This window comes from Pristiophorus japonicus, chromosome 13 (genome assembly GCF_044704955.1).
Source record: "Pristiophorus japonicus isolate sPriJap1 chromosome 13, sPriJap1.hap1, whole genome shotgun sequence".
NCBI classification, from domain to species: Eukaryota; Metazoa; Chordata; class Chondrichthyes; family Pristiophoridae; genus Pristiophorus; species Pristiophorus japonicus.
This window is the reverse complement of record NC_091989.1, coordinates 5,789,870-5,808,698: the sequence shown is the minus strand read 5'-3', so window position 1 is coordinate 5,808,698 and position 18,829 is coordinate 5,789,870.

The window sequence follows — 18,829 nt, the reverse complement described above, 5'->3', positions numbered from 1 at the left end:
CCCGCCTCCTCCCAACTCTTTTGGGGGAACAAAATAGACATTAGATCAAGTGCCCCCCCGATCTGGGGGACACTCCAGACACTTAACTGCCCCTTTTTCTAATACATGTTTTTTTTTTTTAATTTTGGGGGGCATTGACACCATATATTTTACAAGTGCCCCCTATAAAAGGGGAGGGGGACACTAAGAACCCAGCAATTAAAACAAATTAAACTTTAAAACAAATAAAATCAAATTAAAATTTGGTTGCCGGGGGTGACGATGCACTCCAGTCCCTCTGGCGCCCACCTCTCTCGGAAGGCCGCGCGCGCCTCCTCCTCCCAAGGATTAGTGCTGGGGCCTCAGCTGTTTACAATCTATATTAATGACCTTTATGAAGGAACCGAATGTAATGTATCCAAGTTTGCTAATGATACAAAGCTGGGTGGGACAGTAAGCTGCGAATAGAACAGAGTGCAAAGGGATATAAATAAGACTGTGCTGGAAATCTCAGTGGGTCAGGCAGCATCTGTGGAGAGAGAAACAGAGTCAACTTTTCGGGTCGATGACCCTTCTTCAGAACTTCGTCGACCTGAAACGTTGACTCTGTTTCTCTCCACACAGATGCTGCCTGACCCACTGAGATTTCCAGCATTTTCTGTTTTCATTTCAGATTCCAGCATCCGCATCATTTTGATTTTGATATAATTAGACTAAATGAGTGGGCAGTAAGGTGGCAGATGGAGTATAATGTCGGGAAATGTGAGGTTATTTACTTTTGTAGGAAGAATAGAAAATCAAATTTTTTTTAAAATGGTGAGAAACTTTTAACTGTTGGCGATCAGAGAGATTATGGTGCAAGAAAGACAAAAATCTAGCGCACAGGTTGCATAGAATGGGCCTATATGCTTGAGTTTAGGTGATCTCATTGAAACATGTAAGATTCTGAAGGGGTTTGACAGGGTAGATGCTGAGACGTTGTTTCCCCCTGGTTGGAGAGTATAGAACTAGGGGCATAGTCTCAGGATAAGGGGTAGTTCATTTAAATCCCAAAATGAGGAGGAATTTCTTCACTCGGTTGTGAATCTTTGGAATTTCCTACCCCAGAGGATTGTTGATGCTGTGTCTTTGAATATATTCAAAGCTGAGATAGATTAATTTTTGGACTGTAGGGGAATCAAGGGATATGGAGATCGGGTGGGAAAGTGGAGTTGAGGACGATGATCAGTCATGTTCTTATTGAATCGCGGGGCAGGCTCGAGGGCAGTCTGGCCTACTCCTGCTCCTAATTCTTATGTTCTTATATTCTATCTCCTCTGTAACCTCCTCCAGCCCTACAACCAATGTTCCCTCTAAGCTCTGCCAATTCCATGCAGGCCAAGACTGGCTTTTCAAATGTGAGAATTTGCACGTGTGCGAAATTTTAAATGGACTATGCAGCCCGTTAAAGGGACCATGCACCCAAAAAAAGTTAGGGGGACCATTGCCTTCAACCCTCTGAGATATCTACGCGCCTCCAATCCTGGCATCTTGCGCATCCCCGATTTATAATCGCTCCACCATTGGTGGCCGTGCCTTCAGCTGCCTTGGCCCCAAACTCTGGAATTCTTGCCCTAAACCTCTCTGCCTCTCAACCTTTCTTTCCTCCTTTAAGATGCTCCTTGAAATCTACCTAGCTTTTGGTCATCTGTCCTAATACCTCCTTATGTGGCTCAAATTTTGTTTGATACCGCTCCTGTAGAGTGCCATAGGATGTTTAACTATATTATAGGCGCTATATAAATGCAAGTTGTTGTAGGTAAAGTTTTTCTAGTTTTCTTCCATCATTCAGCAAAAAAAATCAGTAGCTTTGCAGTTATAACCCCCTCCTAAGAAATGTAAGACTTTGTAAATAGTCATACAAGTCAGAGTCACATCTAAATTTACCACAATACTTAGACCTACATAATCTCAAGAGAATGAAGGTATACCTTGCTGGTATGCAGGATGAAAAAGCCCCTTTGTATCCTGGGAGATCTACCACTGTGCTCTTCTCTGATTGAAGAAAATAGCTAAATAGCTACCTTCACCCTTCAAGGAGAACATTTACCTACACAATTCTTCAGTGGTATATCCTACCTAGACACAAGGATATTCAAAAAGACAGAGGTAAAATGGAGATGGTAGATGCTGGAAATCCAAAAGAAAAACAAAGTGCTGAAGAAAAAGGTCAAACATCATCTGAAAGAGAAAATAGGTTAATGTTTCGGATGGGATTCTTCATCGGACCTGTTTCTTGATCATACAGATTTACTGTCATTGAACAACCAGAATTGAAAAGTTTTAAATTATCCTTTTTATTTCATACATGGGATCCATTGCCGGCGAATGAGGGAAGATTGACTGTTTATGTAAATCAGTATTGGAGTCATTTACATATGTTAACATGTAATTAGGAAAGAATTTAAAAAGTAAAATCGTTCTCTTCAGCTCAGTGGTCTTGTATGCCTCCTTTCTATAAAAATGTAGAGTTGATCTTGGATCACACAAGTGAAAGACTGTATTGTACCTTTGAATTACAGCTCCTGTAAATTGGTCATTTATCCAGCTCTACAACAAATGCTGCATCACAAATAAAATATTACACACTTGCAATTTTTAAGGGAATTGTGCCGGATGTACTTTGTTTCTGTACCACCCAAAAATACATTCTTCATGAATGCTGTGAAATCTTAGAAAATAATCAGGAGAAAGTTTAGAAACTATTTGAACAATCATATCTAAAAAATGTTTTTGATGTTGACTGCATTATATGACAGCATCTTTCAATGCATTCCATTACATCACTATCATTCTGAGACATTGCTACCTGTTTTTGCTCTGTTGGTATAAAATAAATATATACATGTAGACCCCACCCTGTTAGAGACAAAAATACAGTTAAGGTACTTTCTGTTCAAATATTTTTCACCTGAAAATATGTCACAGAAACTCGTGTCTTAGAACTGTAACGCTGCTCACTCTTACATGCACCAGATGGCACTGTGATGTGTGTTGGAAGATAATCAATAAATTAAATGGAACAGTGCTTTCACTTACCACTTTCCTCTTTAAGTCGTAGGCATACAGACTGAGAAAGAGCTCTGCTTTCACCGGCAGTTTATCTGCATTGTAAACCTTCAACTTAATCATTGGCCGATCGCACTTAAAGGAGCAATCAACTGCTGTAAAAATACCTTTGCAGGTAGAGATTTCCTCTCATCGTGATGTGGTCAGTGACATCATAAACATGGTGGAAGATTCCCTCTGTTGAGTGGCAGCCCCATCCGCCCACCAAAGAACATCGGCCCACCAAATAAATGTAGGAAAAAAATATAAGGCCTCCCAAATAGGCTGAATAGAATAGACAATAAGAGAGGAAAAACAAAACCGAGGAAAATAGATTCACTTGTTTATCCCTATATACATAAGTACATCATCATACCATCATCATCATAGGCAGTCCCTCGAAACAACTGCACCTAAAAAGGATGAGTTCACAGGCGTTTCAATGAAGGACCCAAACTACATCCTGAAGGGTGGAAGATGCCTGCGCGTGGATATTTTTAACGTGGGGTGGGTGGCCATTGCACACCAGCCACCACATGGGCTTGATAGAGCTAGGTCTAGGTCCAGTGGATTACCCAAGACCAGCTCTGCTGCACGGACCTAGTGCGCACACGTATCACAGTGTGGACTGGTCCATGCTGCCCCGAGCCCCGAACTCGCGCCTCCCCTGGGCTCCGATCACGGCCCTCTACAGTCTCTCGCCACTCCTGCTGTACCTGCCCACGCTCCAATCACCGACCTGGATCTTGATGATGTCACTCTTCACAGCCATCGCCCTCCTGCACCAACTCGCGCTGCACCCTGCAGTGGCCTCCACGCTGCCCATGGCCGCCGCTCGCCGCTCCTTTTGTAGCCCCGACCTGCCGCTGATACTCAGTACTCCTCCATGGGCATCCATGAGACACTGTGGGCCATCAGTAGCTGCAGAATTATAGTCCACCACAATCTGTAACCTCATGGCCAAGAATATTCCTCGCTCTCCCATTACCATCAATGGTGATGGAGGAGTCTGCTCTGTGGGACAACTTTCCCAATTTTGGCACAAGACCACAGATGCTAGTGAGGAGGACTTTGCAGGGTCGACAGAATGCCTTTGTCGTGTCCGATGCTGGGTGATCCGTCTGGATTTATTCTTCTTATTGTTTTTTGTAACAGTTCATACAACTGAGTGGCTTGCTGGGCTATTTTAGAGGGCAGTTAAGAGTCAGCCACATCGCCATTGGATCTAGAGTCACATATAGGCCAGACCGGGTGAGGGCAAATTTCCTTCCCTAAAGGGCATTAGTGACAATCCAGTTGTTTCATGGTCGTCATTACTGATACTAGCTTTTTATTTCAGATTTATTTAATTAACTGAATTTAAATTCCCAGCTACTGTGGCCCAATTTGAATTCAAGTCTCTGGATTATTAGTTCAGGCTTCTGGATTACTAGTCCGCTATGCTGCCATACTTCTATGTTGTTACCATGCCTTTAAATTGATGTTGCAGTCTCATTATTTTGATAGTTGAGGTGACATAAGAAATAGAACACAATAAATACGCTTAGCTTCAACTAAGATGCAAGCACAGTGGTAGGATTTGACAAATCTTGTTGCCTACCAAATATCTAATCTTGCTTGCACACCCCAGGTCCACAATGCAATCTAGTAAACCAGCATGTAATGTCCTGCCCCCAATGATTACTGGCTGATATTAAAGAATGAGAGTAGAAATACTTATTTCCAACCTTGAAAAAAGTGAAATGTCAGAATGGAAATACATTTTCCCACAAGCTCTGGTGCATTTGAATAAGTTATTTGGTGTTGAAAAGATGAGATTTTGAGAGTTTTTAATGGCACAGATAATGGTTGTGTCTTTAAATTTCACTTTACATGTCTGATTTTAAATTCCAAATAGGTTTTCCATACAGTTTGCCCTTCGGTTTTTGCTGATGTTTCTATTAGCATAGGGTTTCTCTGACGGCTTTTAGTAGAGGTTACAAAAAATCAATTTCTTCCACTGTGTCATTCCAGAGAATTGTTATTGTTCCTCACGTTGCTCTTCATATTGTTTCATTCATTATCAGTAAATGTCACCACAAGGGAACAACGCAGTGATTTGCTGTAATCTGTAATAGAATATGCCTAAAAAGTCATTCTTTTGTGGAGCTGGTATAACAAAGGGAGCCAAGGATGTCAATAAACGACACCTGAAGAGAGAATAAGGTATTACATTGCATTCTCACTGAAAGAAAAGGACCGAGGAAGATGGGTACAGAGTTTCCTTTTTTAAACTAGTAGTCGGGGCGGATTTTGACTTTGTACGATAGTGTAAGACAGGTGATAGTGAATTGGCAGCTTGTCCCCATTTGTATTTCCATTGACTTCAATTTGTTTGTTGCTTGTACTTAACCAGGAAATTAGAATGGCATAACATGATATAAGAACATCAGAAATGGGAGCAGGAATAAGCCATACGGCCCCTCGAGCCTGCTCCGCCATCTTCGACCTCAACTCCACTCCCTACCGCTATATCCCTCGATTCCTTTAGTGCCCAAAAATCTATCGATCTCTGTCTCAAATATACTCAACGACTGACCAGAAAAATAGGCCCATTCTTCTCAAACTCTCCTCGTAGGACGGCCCTCTCATCCCAGAAATCAATCTAGTGAACCTTTGTTGCTCTCCCTCTTGGGCAAGTATATCCCGCCTTCGATAAGGAGACCAAAACTGCACAGTACGCCAGGCCCTAGGTTGTGTATGCAATAACTGTTAGACTGAGTACTGTTTAACTCCAAGAGGTATAACCTTGGCTCTGCTTTATTAAGGCCCAAAGTGACTAATATACAAATGGCTGGTCTTTTATACTTGGGCTGCACACACGTGCGTGCAACCCAATGGCCTCCAACAGTGACGCCATCTAGTGGCTAGTGATCCCAAAAGTACATACATGACAATACCCCACACTGAGATATTAACACAGTCTTTTACAAATTGAGACGGTCCGGTGTTTTACGCTCCCGGGTTGACCGTCTCAGTTCAACTCCAGCCTTGGGTGAGTGTTCAGAGTCTGTTGTGACTGGTGGCTGACCTGGTGGGAGTGGCAGTGGCAATGGCCATGTCAGGGATTGAAAGTCCATTTTCATTGAACATGTCAGTGATTGAAAGTCCCGACTCACTGATGACCACTGAGTCCTCTGATGACTGGGGATGGTTGAATGGTCATCGACTGTCTCTTCCTCCGACTGATCCGGTTCGTCTGTGTGCCGCAGGTTTGTCTAATCCATATGTTTCCTGCATGTTTGCCCATTTTTGAGCTTGACAATAAATACTCTGTTGCCCGCCTTGGCCATGACAGTACCAGCGATCGACTTGGGACCCTGACCATAATTCAGAACATATACAGGATCATTCACAGAAATATTGTGTGACACGGCTGCGTGATCGTGATACCCTTGCTGACTTTGTCTTCTATATTCGACATGATTATTCAAGTCAGGGTGTACAAGAGATAGCATGTTCTTGAGACCTCTCCATCATTAGTTCAGCAGGCGAGACCCTGGTAAGCATGTGTGGTCTTGTCCTGTAACTAAGCAGTATGCATGGCAGGTGGGTCTGCAGTGACTCTTGGGTTACTTGCTTCATACTCTGCTTGCCCATTGGATGCAGGTTTGAATGGTGCTGACCTTACATGTTTGATACCATTGAGTTTCATGAACTCTTGAAACTCCTGACTGGTGAAGCACGATCCGTTATCGCTAACAACGATGTCAGAAAGACCATGTGTCGCGAATATGACACTGAGATTCTCAATGGTAGCTGTGGATGTGCTGGATGACATGATTATACACTGTATCCACTTCGAATATGCATCCACCACAACTAAAAACATCTCCCCCAGGAAGGGTCCTGAAAAGTCTTTGTGGGTCCTGGACCATGGCTTCGACGGCCATGACCACAGACTCAGCAGCGATTCCGCTGGTACTTTGCTGAGCTGCATGCAAGTGTTGCACTGACGCACACATGATTCCAGCTCAGAGTCAATTCCCGGCCACCATACATGAGACCTGGCGATGGCTTTCATCATTACAATGCCGGGATGTGTGCTATATAGCTCACATACAAATTTCTCTCTTCCTTTCTTGGGCATAACAACACGATTGCCCCACAGTACACAATCCGACTGAATAGACAGTTTGTCTTTGCGACGAATGTGAGGTTTGGTCTCCTCGCACATTTGCTTGGGTATGGCAGACCAATCACCTTTGAGGATGTAACTCTTCGCCACCGATAAAATCGGGTCCTGGTTGGTCCAGGTCTTAACTTGTTGAGCCGTGACAGGGGTTCCTTTACTCTCAAAAGCATCCATAACTAACAATAGGTCTGCCGGTTGTGGCGTTTTCACCTCTGGTTTGGGCAATGGCAGACGGCTCAAAGCATTGGCACAATTCCCGGTGCAGGTCTATGGCGAATGACATAATCATAAGCAGATAATGTCAGCGCCCATCTCTGGATGCGGGATGAAGCATTGGTATTGATACCTTTGTTTCCAGAGAACAGTGAAATGAGCGACTTGCGATCTGTCTCCAGTTCAACCGAAGACCAAACAGGTACTGATGCATCTTTTTAACCCCATACACACAGGCTAGTGCTTCTTTCTCTACCATGCTATAGGCTCTTTCCACTTTAGACAAACTTTTTAAAGCATACGCGGCTAGTTGAAGTTTACCCGACTCATTAGCTTGTTGGAGTACGCAACCAATTCCATATGACGAAGCATCACAGGCCAATACTAAACGTTTACACGGGTCATAATGCACCAGCAGCTTGTTAGAGCAAAGCAGATTAGTGGCTTTCTCAAAAGCTCTGTCTTGAGACGCACCCCCACACCCAGTTGTCACCTTTTCTTAGCAGCATGTGCAGTGGTTCTAATAAGGTGCTCAATTTAGGTAGGAAGTTACCAAAGTAATTGCGTAGACCCAGGAACGAACGCAGCTCCGTCACATTCTGCGGCTTGGGTGCATTCGTGATGGCCTTGATTTTCGCGTCCTTGGGCCTGATGCCGTCAGCAGTAATTTTCCTTCCCAGGAATTCAACCTTTGGTGCCATGAAGACGCATTTCGAGTGTTTCAGTCTGAGTCCCACTTTGTCCAGACAATGTAGGACCTCTTTCAGGTTGTTCAGATGTTCCTCAGAGTCATGATCTGTGATCAGGATGTTATCTTGGAACACGACGGTTCTGGGAACAGACTTCAGTAGACTCTCCGTGTTCCTCTGAAATATTGCTACAGCCGAGCGAATTCCAAAAGGGCACCTGTGATAAATAAACATTCCTTTATGCGTGTTCATGCACATAAGTCTCTTCGACGTCTCGACCAGCTCCTGCGTCATGTAGGCTGACGTCAAGTCCGGTTTGGTGAACAACTTCCCCCCGGCTAGCATTGCAAACAAGTCATCAGCCTTCGGTAATGGGTACTGATCCTGTTTCGAAACCCTGTTGATTGTAGCCTTGTAGTATCCACAGATTCTGACTGCCATCTCTTTTCAGCACATGAACAATGGAGCTGGCCCATTCATTAAATTCAACCGGTGATATGATCCCTTCACGCTGGAGTCTGTCCAGTTCAATTTCGACCTTCTCCCTCATCATATACGGAACTGCCCAAGCTTTATGATGGACGGGTCTTGCATCCGAATCCACTTGGATCTGCACCTTGGCTCCCGTGAAGTTGCTAATGCCTGGTTCGAACAGCGAGGGGAACTTGCTCAGTACTTGGGCACATGTATCTTCCTCCGATGACAACACCTTGATGTCGTTCCAGTCGCATCTGATTTTTTCAAGTCAGTTCCTGCCGAACAGCATTGGGCCATTGCCTGGGACAATCCATAGCGGTAACTCGTGAACTGCACCGTCATACGACACTTTAATTGTGGCACTGCCAATCACCGTTATGAGTTCTTTGGTGTACGTGCATAACTTGGCATTGACTGGACTCAGCCTGGGCCTCACAGCCTTAGTATGCCACAACTTGTCGAATGCCCTCTGGCTCATTATTGATTGACTCGCCCCCGTGTCCAGTTCCATCGATATCGTCACCCCATTAAATTTCACGTTGACATTATCGGTTTGCTCTTAGTTAGGAACGAGTACAGTCCATACACTTACTCCTCTGGTATCTCGGATTGCATATCCGGATCCTGCTAGTCTGATCATCATCCTCCACGTGGTGTGTCGCAGCACGCTTGCTCATCTGCAGATACTTGCATTGGAGATGCCCCACTCTCAGACAGCCTTTGCAACTATATTGCTTAAATCGGCACTGCTAGTGCTGGTGATTTCCCCCACAATGCCAACACGGAGAACTCGGATGCATTCCTACTGGCGGACTTTGGGCAGCCACAGGTTTTGCATACGCAGTCGGGTAGGCCCTGCCATGTGCCGCTCTGCCGAACACTGAATCAATCATATTTACAGTACTTGCCAAGTTTCGATTTTTCACTGATGTCTGCTTTAGACTTCTATCCGTCGTCATGCATGACTGAGCGATCGTGATATCCCTGTTCAAGACCAACATCTCCACCGCCAGTAGTTTACACAGGATCACCTCATGGTTGATGCCAATTACAAAGAAGTCCCGCAGCCCTGAACTTACACAGTCCCGCTAGACGTCTCAGGTCAGCAACGAATTCCACCGCATTCTGGCCTTCTAAGTGAACGTGTGTATAAAATTTGTATCTCGAGATGATGATGCCTTCGTCTGGCTTAAGGTGGTCCTGTACCAGTGTACACACTTCTTCATATGTCTTCTCTGTTGGACTCACAGGCAGGAGTAGATTCTTTATCAGATCATAAATATTTGGACCGCAAACTGTGATGAACACCGCCAGGCGCCGATCTGCGTCGCCGACCTCCTCCATTTTGTTGGCCACGAAGAACTGGCTCAAACGGCTCACAAAGTCTGCCCAATCTTCTCCTTCCACAAATCACTCCAACTGTCCAATTGTGCTCATTTTTGCATGCAAAGGTTCTTGTTGCCTCGTCGCCAAATGTTGTGTATGCAATAACTGTTAGACTGAGTACTGTTTAACTCCGAGGTATAACCTTGGCTCTGCTTTATTCCCAAAGTGACTAATATACAAAATGGCTGGCCTTTTATACTTGGGCTGCACACACATGCGTGCAGCCCAATGGCCTCTAACAGTGACGCCATCTAGTGGCTAGTGATCCCAAAAGTACATACATGACACCCTATATAATTGCAACAAGAGTTCGTTACTCTTATACTCCAAACCCCTTGCAATAAAGGCTAACATACCATTTGCCAATATTAGTTTCTCACCTTTTTAAAAAATATATATATTTAGCTTTCCCATTATTCCTACCAAAGTAGATAATTTCACACGTCCCCCACATGATACTCCATCTGCCACCTTCTTGCTCAATCACTTAACTGGTCTATATCCCTTTGCAGCCACTTTACATCCTCCTCAGAGCTTACTTGCCTATCTAGCTTTGTATCACCAAACTGAAAGTAACTTAAGAGTGACTACTTCACTTGTTGACTCACAGTCATATTTCCCTTTGTTCCTTGTGCGGCATCTCCCCAAACAACTTAGCTGAGACAGGGAATTCATAAGGGGAGCATGGGTGTAAATCTGCGTCCTAACACAGCCTGTTACACCAAATCAATAGGCCTGATTTTAACTCCCGGTGGGAAGCCGGCAGAGTTGGAGGCCTGGCATATTTTAACTGCTGGGCTTCATTTGAATCCCGTCGGTCAGCTGCTTATCCGTTTCCAGTAGCAAGTGTCAGCTGCCAGGCGGGGGAGAGACGGAAATTGTGCTGCCCAAGGGCTGTCCATCGGCATCAGAAGGCGGCTGAATGAGGCAGATCAGGGAGGGGAGAGGGGTGGCGGTGGAGCCCGGGGCAGCAGAGGCCTGCACTTTCCTCGTGGGGCCCGGAAGAGCACTCCTGTTCCTTCAGACCCCATTGTACCTGGCTTCCCCACAGGTGCACCTGGCAGTGCGGCCGCCCCGCTCAGGGGTGAGTTGAAATGGTGGTGATGGTCCCAGGTAAATCACAGAACCAGGATTGCATTCATCAGTGAGGTTCCCCACCGGCCGCCTCATCCATTGTCGAAACTGAGAATCAGGAATCAGCGGGAACGGCACAGGAAACACAGCCGCTTCATTTTAACTGCTCCCCGCTCCATTCCTGGTGAGTGGAGAGGGGTAAAATCGCCCTGAATATACCTTTTTTCCCTATCCTTTCTCAGCTGATTCCTGCTTTACATGTGTCGCCACTTAGGGTCTATAAATTCTATTTTGTTAGCCTCCTGTAGGTACTGCTTCTTCATACACTCAGACAGATTAGGCAATGACTAGTTTTCAGAATATATATATTCATGGAGATAGTTTTGAAGGCCCTAATTATTGAATTTGGACTATTTAGATTTGCAGTTAGCTCCTGTCCTTTTAGTGACATCTCCAAATCATTTTTAATGGAGACGAGTTCAGAATCGGAACCTATCTTTTTGACTACCCGAAAGAACCTGCTTATCTGGTCCTCTACTGTTTTGCTGTAACGTTAACTGGGTATCATGTTCTGCATGACTATTGCAGCCACAAGAGTGAATATCACCATTACAGTGGATGGTTATGGGCTCCTTATACTAATTTGCATTAAGGCAAAATGGTTTTGGCTTTCCATCGATGCAAACTGTCCAGTGTAATTTGGATATGACCTCTTGTCACCAGCAGCTGGTGGTTAAATTCGATGACCAGCTGTTAACTAACATGAAAATTAACCACATGGGAGCATTTTAAACTTGATTTTGCACTGGGCTGCACTCAGAGGCATGGACGATTTACAGAAGACACCTCAAGTTGCTGGAGATATATCACCAACAATGTCTCCGCAAGATCCTGCAAATCCCCTGGGAGGACAGATGCACCGACATCAGTGTCCTCGTCCAGACTAACATCCCCAGCATTGAAGCACTGACCACAATCGATCAGCTTCGCTGGGCAGGCCACATGGTTCGCATGCCAGACACGAGACTCCCTAAGCAAATGCTTTATGCGGAGCTCCTTCGCGGCAAACGAGCAAAAGGTGGGCTATTGAGGGAGTGCAGCAAAGGTTCACCAGACTGATTCCCGGGATGGCAGGGTCTGTGGCTCTCGTATTGGACTGTTCAGCCACCAAAGAACTCACTTCACCAAAGAAGTCTTCCTCGATTCCGAGGGACTGCCTATGATGATGACTTAGAGTAGGTGTGAAGAAGCACTGAAAGATTACACCTCGTACCTCTTGCCTAATTGTGAAAAGTTGAGATAAAAACTTAACTCTATTTCTCTCTCCACATTTTAATGCTTCAGGTCTATGATATTACGTCAGAATTGGAAAAGGTTAGAGATGTAATAGGCTTTAAGCAAGTACAGAGACATTGAAAAGGGGTGAGGGGGAAGGAGGAAAGAACAAAAGGGAAGGTCAATGTTAGGGTGGAAGGCAGGAGAGATTAAATGACAAAAGCTCCATTTTAACTGTGCCCCGCTCCATTCCTGGTGAGCATGGAGGGTTAAAATCGCCCTGAATATACCTTTATCCTATCCTTTCTCATCTGATACCTGTGAAAATTCGATAGAGTCGAAGTTTGCAGACACAACTCAAGATGACAAATGTTACAACAGTGACTACACTCTAAAAGCACTTCATTGGCTGCAAAGCGCTTTGAGACGTCCAGTGGGCATGATAGGCACTATATAAATGCAAGTCTGTCTTTCTGTCTTTTATTAGTAATTGAATATAACAATGTATGACAGCGACTTGATTTCCCTCATGTATTGTGCTCAACTTTTACTCTGGTTGTTTTCCCTCATTGTTAATAACTTTTTCACCTGGTTATGAAAGAAGGTTATTGGTACACTCAGAATAAAGGATGAAGCTGAGTACTGTGTACAATGAGCAAGTGTGACCTTAGCTCCATTTATAAGACTCCAGAGTGCAGGTACCTTGTATATTCTGTGCTTATATTCTGTGCTCCTAAGGGATGCTGGGATCCCTTGGGACTCCAACAGGTGGGCCCTCTGGTGGTCAGGTGTCATGCAGGTTACAAAGGGTTAAATATATTACATCACTCCCCCATGAAGTCAACAGTACACATTTACAAAGTGAGACGATCTGGGGCTTTACGCTCCCTTGTCGATTGTCTTGGTACAAATGGGGGTGTGGGTGGGTTGGGCAGTTCTTCACTGGGCTGTTGGGCAGCCGGCCTTGCCCGGCTGCTGGGGATGATGAGTTCGGCTTCGTGGTCAACCATGATGTCAGTTGCCACTTATGTGTGTGTTGGAGGGTCAAAGTTGGTGGTGTCCTCTTCGGGTTGTTCGTAGCTGTTGATGAACACAACTTGATTTGGTCCAAATGTTTTCTGTGCGTTTGTCCATTGGCCAATTTGACCTGAAACACCCTACTCCCCTCTTTGGCTGTGATCATGCCAGCGAGCCATCTGGGACCATGTCCATAATTGAACACAAACACGGGATCATTGATCTCAATATCGGGTGACAAATTTACGTGGTCATGGTATACACTTTGTTAATGCCGCTTGCCCTCCTCATGATCATGGAGATCAGGGCAGACAAGAGAGAGCCTTGTTTTGAGCACCCTTTTCATGAGCAGCTCGGCTGGGGGAACCCCGGTGAGTGAATGGGGTCTGGTGCAGTAGCTGAACAGCACTCGGGACAGTCGGGTCTGCAGGGAGCCTTCCGACACACATTTCAAGCTTTGCTTGATGGTCTGAACTGCCCGTTCTGCCTGGCTGTTGGATGCGGGCTTGAACGGAGCAGATGTGACGTGTTTGATCCCGTTGCGGGTCATGAATTCCTTGAATTCAGCACTGGTGAAACACGGGCCATTATTGCTGAATAGGACATCAGGCAAGCCGTGCGTGGCAAACATAGCTCGTAGTCCTTCAATAGTGGCCAAGGACTTGATTACTGACATTATTGCACATTCAATCCATTTTGAGTAAGCGTCCATGACAACCAAAATCATTTTGCCTAGAAATGGGCCTGCATAGTCTACGTGGATCCTCGATCACGGTTTGGAGGGCCACGACCACAAACTTAGCGGTGCCTCTCTGGGTGCATTGCTCAGCTGAGAGCAAGTGTTGCACTGGCGCACGCATGACTCTAAATCTGAGTCGATGCCGGGCCACCACACATGGGATCTGGCTATGGCTTTCATCATTACAATGCCTGGGTGGGTGTTGTGCAGTTCACATATAAACGTATCTCTGCCTTTCTTGGGCAAGACCACACGATTGCCCCACAGCAGACAGTCCACCTGCAGGGACAACTCGTCTTTTCGTCTGTGGAACGGCTTAATCGCTTCCTGCTTCTCCACTGGGACACCGGACCAGCTCCCATGGAGGACAGTTTTTTACCAAAGACAGTAAAGGATCCTGGCTGGTCCAGGTCCTGATCTTGTGGGCCATAACGGGGGACTTCTCGTTCTCGAATGCCTCCATGACCATGAGCAAGTCCGCTGGCTGTGCCATTTGCAATGACATCCGACTGAGAGCATCTGCGCAGTTCTCTGTGCCCGGTCTGTGGCGGATTACATAGTTGTATGCTGACAGTGTGAGCGCCCATCTTTGGATGCGGGCAGAGGCATTAGTATTAATCCCTTTGCTCTCAGAGAAGAGCGATATGAGCGGCTTGTGGTCAGTTTCAAGCTCAAACTTGAGGCCAAATAAGTACTGGTGCATTTTTTTCACCCCGTAGACGCACGCCAGAGCCTCTTTTTCAATCATGCTGTAGGCCCTTTCGGCCTTGGACAAACTCCTGGACGCATAAGCGACCGGTTGCAAAATCCCCGATTCATTAGCCTGTTGTAACACACACCTGACCCCGTATGACGACGCATCGCAAGCTAGCACTAATCGTTTACAAGGGTTATACAGGACAAGCGGTTTGTTTGAACACAACAGATTTCTGGCTTTCTTAAAGGCAGCCTCTTGTGAATTCCCCATACCCAGTCGTCTCCCTTGCGCAGTAGCGCATGTAGAGGGTGGTGGGTTTGTCAGCCCTTTCTGACCTTGGCGGTTCGAATTGTCCCACTCCTTGGTTCTAGGGCTTGGAATTATTTAGGGGATGTGACAGACAACTGTTTGGTGCAAGAACAAATATTTTATTTAGAAAATAGCACACCACTAATTAACTTAATATCATATAACAAAATGTACAGAAAAAGGGGGAAAATGTATACACAACGGGTACAGAGGTTATGCAGTGGAAAAAACCCCACCTCCCACCACTACACTAACTAAGCTACGCTCTGAAATTGCAAGGACTAGGATTTCTCCACAGTTTAGACCAGTTGCACACTGTTGTCTCTCTCCTCAATCTTGTGGATTCTTTAGCTGGTTGCGGTGCCTTCGGTATTAGCACTGGTCGATGTTTTGATGGTAAATCAGTTTTTTCCTTGAGTCAGTGCTGGATGATTGTTGGTTTTTCAGTGACTCCGAGGCTGCTTGTTAGGTTCTTCTTGTTGAGTTGCGGTAACCTCGTGGGGCAAGTTCGATGTTTCAAAGCCAGAGTCATAGAGCCCAGAGTCAAAGTGCTTTTCCAGAGTGTTCTCGGGTGCGTTTCTTCAAAACTGTTTCAGCCCAAAAGTCACCACCTGAGTGCACAATTGATTTTTGATGACTGCTTTTGTGCGATTTTGGCAGGCTGATCAACTCTAATGTGATCCCTTTGTGAGAATTTTGGTGGGCTGATTGAGCATTAGCATGATACAAGATTCCCAAAGGTGTTGATGGGGTTTTCGAATGCTGCTGTTAGAAAGTAATCAGGTCTTGATACTGTCCACTGTGTGTTTTGCTGATGCCGGGGTTTTTCTGTATAGCCGTTTTAAGAACTATTAAAATATGTATGTATCTGGGTCCCTGGTAAGTTGGCTTTTGTTAGACTGCTAATGTCTAAACTCAATAGTTAAGGAGTCCCACGAATGACCGCAGTTCCGCCACATTCTGTGGTCGCAGCGCATTCTTGATGGCCTCCGTCTTGACGTCGGTGGGTCTGATGCTGTCCGCTGCAATTCTTCTTCCCAAGAACTCGACGTCCTGTGCCAGGAAAACACACTTCGAGCGTTTCAACCTGAGTCCCATGCGATCCAACCGACTAAAAACCTCTTCCAGATTCTTAAAGTCCCGATCTGTAACCAATATGTCGTCCTGGAAAACCACTGTGCAAGGAACCGACTTTAGCAGGCTCTCCATATTCCGCAGGAAGATTGCCGCAGCCGACCGAATCCCGAACGGGCACCGGTTGTAGATAAACAGACCTTTGTCCGTGTTGATGCAGGTGAGGGCTTTCGAAGACTTCTCCAGCTCCTGCGTCATGTAGGCCGAGGTCAGGTCCAGCTTGGTGAATGTCTTCCCTCCAGCCAGGGTCGCAAATAGGTCTTCTGCCTTGGGTAGCGGGTACTGGTCCTGCAGCGAAAAACAGTTAATTGTTACTTTATAATCCACACAAATTCTAACCGTGCCGTCTTCCTTAAGAAACATAGAAACATAGAAAATAGGTGCTGGAGTAGGCCATTCGGCCCTTCGAGCCTGCACCACCATTCAATAAGATCATGGCTGATCATTCACCTCAGTACCCTTTTCCTGCTTTCTCTCCATACCCTTTGATCCCTTTAGCCGTAACGACATCTAATTCCCTTTTGAATATGTCCAGCGAACTGGCATCAACAACTCTCTGTGGTAGAGAATTCCACAGGTTAACAACTCTCTGGGTGAAAAAATTTCTCCTCATCTCAGTCCTAAATGGCTTACCCCTTATCCTTAGACTGTGTCCCCTGGTTCTGGACTTCTCCAACATCAGGAACATTCTTCCTGCATCTAACCTGTCCAGTCCCGTCAGAATTTTATATGTTTCTATGAGATCCCCTTTCATCCTTCTAAACTCCAGTGAATAAAGGCCCAGTCAATCCAGTCTTTCCTCATATGTCAGTCCTGCCATCCCAGGAATCAGTCTGGTGAACCTTCACTGCACTCCCTCAATAGCAAGAACGTCCTTCCTCAGGTTAGGAGACCAAAACTGAACATAATATTCCAGATGAGCCTCACCAAGGCCCTGTACAACTGGAGTAAGACCTCCCTGCTCCTATACTCAAAACCCCTAGTTATGAAGGCCAACATACCATTTGCCTTCTTCACCGCCTGCTGTACCTGCAAGCCAACTTTCAATGACTGATGTACCATGACACCCAGGTCTCGTTGCACCTCCCCTTTTCCTAATCTGTTGCCATTCAGATAATATTCTGCCTTCATGTTTTTGCCCCCAAAGTGGATAACCTCACATTTATCCACATTATACTGCATCTGCCCTGCATTTGCCCACTCACCTAACCTGTCCAAGTCACCCTGCAGCCTCTTAGCATCCTCCTCACAGTTCACACCGCCACCCAGTTTAGTGTCATCCGCAAACTTGGAGATATTACACTCAATTCCTTCATCCAAATCATTGATGTATATTGTAAATAGCTGGGGTCCCAGCACTGAGCCCTGCGGCACCCCACTAGTCACTGCCTGCCATTCTGAAAAGGACCCGTTTATCCCGACTCTCTGCTTCCTGTCTGCCAACCAGTTCTCTATCCACGTCAGTACATTACCCCCAATACCATGTGCTTTAATTTTGCACACCAATCTCTTGTGTGGGACCTTGTCAAAAGCCTTTTTAAAGTCCAAATACACCACATCCACTGATTCTCCCTTGTCCACTCTACTAGTTACATCCTCAAAAAATTCCAGAAGATTTGTCAAGCATGATTTCCCTTTCATAAATCCATGCTGACTTGGACCGATCCTGTCACTGCTTTCCAAATGCGCTGTTATTGGATCTTTAATAATTGATTCCAACATTTTCCCCACTACTGATGTCAGGCTAACCGGTCTATAATTACCCATTTTCTCTCTCCCTCCTTTTTTAAAAAGTGGTGTTACATTAGCTACCCTCCAGTCCATAGGAACTTATCCAGAGTCGATAGACTGTTGTAAAATGATCACCAATGCATCCACTATTTCTAGGGCCACTTCCTTAAGTACTCTGGGATGCAGACTATCAGGCCCCAGGGATTTATTGGCCTTCAATCCCATCAATTTCCCCAACACAGTTTCACGCCTAATAAGGATTTCCTTCAGTTCCTCCTTCTCACTAGACCCTTGGTCCCCTAGTACTTCTGGAAGGTTATTTGTGTCTTCTTTCGTGAAGGCAGAACCAAAGTATTTGTTCAACTGGTCTGCCATTTCTTTGTTCCCCATTATAAATTCACCTGAATCTGACTGCAAGGGACCTACGTTTGTCTTTACTAATCTTTTTCTCTTCACATATCTATAGAAGCTTTTGCAGTCAGTTTTTATGTTCCCGGCAAGCTTCCTCTCATCCTCTACTTCCCCCTCCTAATTAAACCCTTTATCCTCCTCTGCTGAATTCTAAATTTCTCTCAGTCCTCAGGTTTGCTGCTTTTTCTGGCCAATTTCCCTTGTTATCCACGGTTGAGCCACCTTCCCCGTTTTATTTTTACTCCAGACAGGGATGTACAATTGTTGAAGTTCATCCATGTGATCTTTAAATGTTTGCCATTGCCTATCCATCGTCAACCCTTTAAGTATCATTCGCCAGTCTATTCTAGCCAATTCACGTCTTATACCATCAAAGTTACCTTTCCTTAAGTTCAGGACCCTAGTCTCTGTATTAACTGTGTCACTCTCCATCTTAA